Source organism: Pinus tabuliformis, chromosome Q, assembly GCF_031772625.1.
Source record: "Pinus tabuliformis cultivar Carrire ecotype Pingquan chromosome Q, CPIR1, whole genome shotgun sequence".
Classification (NCBI taxonomy): domain Eukaryota; kingdom Viridiplantae; phylum Streptophyta; class Pinopsida; order Pinales; family Pinaceae; genus Pinus; species Pinus tabuliformis.
The window spans coordinates 451,794,009-451,798,718 of record NC_142296.1 but is presented as its reverse complement, the minus strand read 5'-3'; positions in this window follow the sequence as shown (position 1 = coordinate 451,798,718).

Below are 4,710 nucleotides of genomic sequence, written 5' to 3'. Positions count from 1 at the left end.
TTTAAAGGTGTCAGCCAGTGCTAGAAAGACTCCTCGTGGTGTAGCCAATGATGGTTTCTCTCTTGTGATTTGTCATCTTTCTTCCAGGTTGGAACACATTAGTCGTTGTTTTTCCCCTTGTTTATTGGGCCATCCTCCTCCTACTTTACAGGGTTTTTAAGTTAAGTGGAAGAGTTGAGGATTGCTCCACCTGCTCGATTTACTCACCGGGTGTTAAGTTGTGAACATTGCTCATTTTGATATTTAGTTTTAAGGCTCTTGGCTTGAGATTTTGTAAAAAGAAGTGATTAGTTTTTGTAAACGGTATTCACTGTCTCTTTTTCTAGCTTAATATTCCTCTGTACAACTCGGGTTATGAATGTTTGGTTTCTTTTTCATTTTGGACCTTGTTTTGATGACCTCCGGGTCTCAACACGGTGGTTAGTTGTTACAAGGCCAATTTCTGCTTATTCACTTACGCTGCTTACAACGAAATCATTAAAGTTATCTTGTATTGTGATTTTAATTGAGTGGAATGGTTGTTTTTGACACTATCGAAATAAATAAGGTCTCTGTATTGGTGCTTAAATAAATTCTAAGTTGTAGGTGTTGAAACAAACTTTCTTCTATTTACTATTTGTGCTTCTAAAATTTGCCAGTTTTCAGTTGTATTTAGGCAAAGTCATTGAATATAATTAGGACTGCATTTTAACTTCTAAAGTCCAGGTTCACCAGACTCACAGATTCTTTGTTGTTCTTTCCGATTATATAAGTATTTTTTTTTGTTATGCTATTCTAGAATTTTCTGGGCTTTACCCACAACTTTCAGTTAAATGCCTAATTATTAACAAGTGCATACACAATGTAATAATTAATGGTTACAATTGGTTTTTCCTCAAGAACATAGATTTAGCAATTTTTGTCTAGATCAAGAAAACTCTTCTATCCATACACAGAATGGATTTAAACATCAATTTTCAGAATTTCCTTTTCATTTGATTAAAGTAACCTGACAATACTAGAAATTACCAGTCCTTAATAACAAATGAGACATAAGAAAGATTTAAGCACTTATTTGTTCACAGTCTTGTTGTCAGTAGATTTTCTTCAGGAAGATCTCACCACCCAGCCGTGAGTCTAGCAATTATGTCCAAACTTCCCCCGAGCTCTTTCCCTCTACACAATGATAGTTCACAACAGATTGATTCCCTCTGAACATCAAGGCCCTTAGTCTAATTCAAAGTTCCACACTTATGCATTTTCACCAGAACTTCCATTGGTTTATTTCACCCAGGTCAAGAAGTGTCTTGGTTATCTGCAGTGTCGTGCCTTCGAGCTCAATCTATTCCCTTTTCCATTCCTCGATTCTCCAACCCCCTAGGCCTTCCTCGAATTCTCCTTTTCAGGACACAGGTGAGTAAGCACCTTAACTATCTCAGAAGGTTAACAACTGTTTTAATTTCTTGAAAATAATTTAATTCTTATTATGCATTATTTGTAAATTGTTCTCACCAACTCAGCCATAGTTCTTTAATGTTCTTATCGAACATATGATGACAAAACCATAACAGTAAGTAAAAGTAATAAGTAAAATAGTAAAACAAGTTAAGTGCCCATATATTGTGGGGTGTTATAACTTCCCCCCTTATGAGGAACACCGTCCCTAGTGTTCTCTTTGGTTTACAAAAATAGTGCAGGATAAGCTTTCAACATGAACTCCTTTTCTTCCTAGGTGGCTTCTTCCTGGCCAAAGTGCTTCCAATGCACTTTAACCTAGATTATGTCTCATTTCCACAGGGTTGTTTCTCTCCGTTCGAGAATACGAAGAGGTTATTCCAGAAATTATCCTTCGTGTTCGACCTGCACAGTTTCATGGACTGTCATCAGAAATTTAGTTTATCAAAAAAGTTATATAATAATTATTTCATTAACTGATTTACGTGCACATTTTCCCAGATAATTATATGTTGAAGATTCTACACATATTTTTTTAACGAGGAGACATGGAAAACATTGTGAACCCGGATATAGATTGGTAATGTGAGCTTATACGCTACAGGTCCAATCCGTTCCAATATTTGAAAGGGACCACAATACCCAGGTGCTAACTTAAGACAACCCCTCCATTGCAAGCTACTTTTCCTTGGATTGACTCGCAAATACATGTGATATCCCACCTAGAATTCTCTATAGGGTCTCCTTTCTTCCGTATACACTTTGTTTCTGTCCTAGGTGGTTTTGAAGTTCTGACGAATCTTTTTAACCATTTTCTCCATCTCGGCTGGCATATCAAGACCCAATGTTAGTCTATTGACAGGATTGTTCTAATCTATGGGTGCCCTACACCTTCTTCAATACAATACTTCGATGGGACTCATTCCCAATGACTCGCGGTGTCTGTTATTATAAGAAAATTGTACTAAGTAGAGGTAATCTTCCCACTTATGTAGTTGCTGCATCACAAAAATTCTTAACATATCCTCTAAAACTTGATTTACCCATTTAGTCTCACCATCCGTTTGAGGATGGTAAGAAGTATTGAATTGGATTTGTGTACCCCATCCAGAGAAAAGGGTCTTCTAGAATGTGGATGTAAATTTTACATCCATGTCGGAGATTACCACCTTGGGTATTTCGTGCAATCTAAAAATATCTCTCATAAAAATATCTGCAATTTCAGTAGTCTTGTAAGTGGTTTTACCAGTATAAAATGAGCGGTTTTTCTTATCTTATCAACCAACACCATAATTGAGTCATGCTGCTTCTTAGTTCGAGGAAAACCTATGATAAAATACAAAGTAATCACCTCCCATTTCCACTCAATGATAGGCAGTGGTTGCAGTAGTCCAGCGGGATTTTGATCTTCTGCCTTCACCAGCTGACATTCTAAACATTTAGCCAAATATTCAGTAATATATTTTCTTAAACTTGGCTAGAAATAACCTTTCTTGATAGCTGAAAGTAGTTTTTGGTATCTTGGCTGGGCAGCATATGGTTTCTTATGAAATCCATCTAATAGAAATTGTTTAATTGAATTCTGATTAGGAATATAAATTCGATCCCTAACAGTTAACCGTTTATCCACATTTATTCCATATTGATATTTATTCCATATTCATATTTCTCCCCTTTATTCTGGGCATTGATTGCTTGCTTCCAAAGGAAGGTATATTCTAGGTCTTTAAGAGATGCTTCTTTAATCATATCAGGGAGATTTGACTTCACTTGGCTGAATTGTATTTCATAAATACAATGAAACTTTCTGCTTAATGCATCAGCAACCTAATTTTATTTTCCATTGAGGTGCCTTATTTGAAAGTCAAATTCACTTAAAAAGGCTATCCACCTCGCTTAACGGGCATTTAAACTGGATTGGTTAAAGAAATTTGTAAGACTAATATGATTTGTTAACAACGTAACTTTATTTTAAGTCTGTAATCTTAGTCAGGAATAAGTCTTGGTACTCGCGGAGTAACTCAACGACCTTATCCACCATGCCATCATCCCAATAATCACCGAGTGTTGCATACTTTGGTTCAGCCTCCATCCCAAAGTTTACCTACTTTGTTTTTAGTGGCACAATGAGGTCAGGATCTTCAATCAATGGTCCTCGAACCTCGTGACAGCCTTCAGTTTCTGGAATGTTAATTTTCCATGGATCCTCATCATCCTCCTCAATATTTACGTTGTAACACTCCAGCGTGCAGCTCATTCGGGTCGTCCATTCCAGCTGAAGCACTTCCATTGGCTCCTGGGGTATGTTGAAGATAACTGCTTTTACTGGTTCTAGCACATCATCAACAGTATCCCACTAACGATCCTCAAACATGAAGGTTAATAGGAATCCTTCACGTAAGATATCCCATTCGCTCGTGCCATGGCGAAGCTCTGTCTCAGTATACCAATTCATGGGTATGATATCCAGGGTATGATGGAAAAGGTGCACCCACTCAGGTTGTGGCTCTTCCCCGTAGACCTTGGTCCATTTCGTGAGGTGTGCACATGGATCATCCCGTCCATCATACTTGTCTGTTAGCCGCATTTGAGGTTTCCCAAAGCATAGTTGCATCATCCTTCTGCATTCCCACCAGTCCTCAAAATTCTAATAGTGCGTACCCCACCACCTTGCGGGCATAGCGCATAACGCCCTTTTCAGAGCGTCGAAATGCTGCTGTTCTGGTACTTATTTTTCAAATTTGTTCAAGAAATCATCCACCTCGTTCAACCCGTCATAAATAGGTAGATCTCTTACCTCTGTTGCCATGTAGTGTACTGACCTTATCATCATGTTGCAGTTGAGCGTGGTTACCTCATGTAACCGGTTCTGCCATCGTTCTATCTCCTCGTCCGAATCTGAGGTGCAGGAGCTTTCGCACTCCCATGAAATCCTGCCATCCGCTGTTGGATTCACCCAATCCTTCTCTTACGCAATTATCTTGTAGATACATTCTAGATCATCGTCGCTATTGCAGTCACGCACCAGATCTCTGTAGCGTGATCCTTCCGCAGGGTCTAATGGTACCACTACGCATAGCGACCTTTTCTCGAAAATCATCTTGCGCTTCTTTAGATTTATCACTCCATTCATGTGAGTGGCCCAATCTATTCCTAGTAGCATGGGATAGGGATTACTGTCACCAACAATCTCTATCACTTTGAAATTTTCAAGTGCACTCACCCCTTTGATATCCTCTGTTATTCCCTGTAGTCTCCCCATAGGTAGGATCTTTT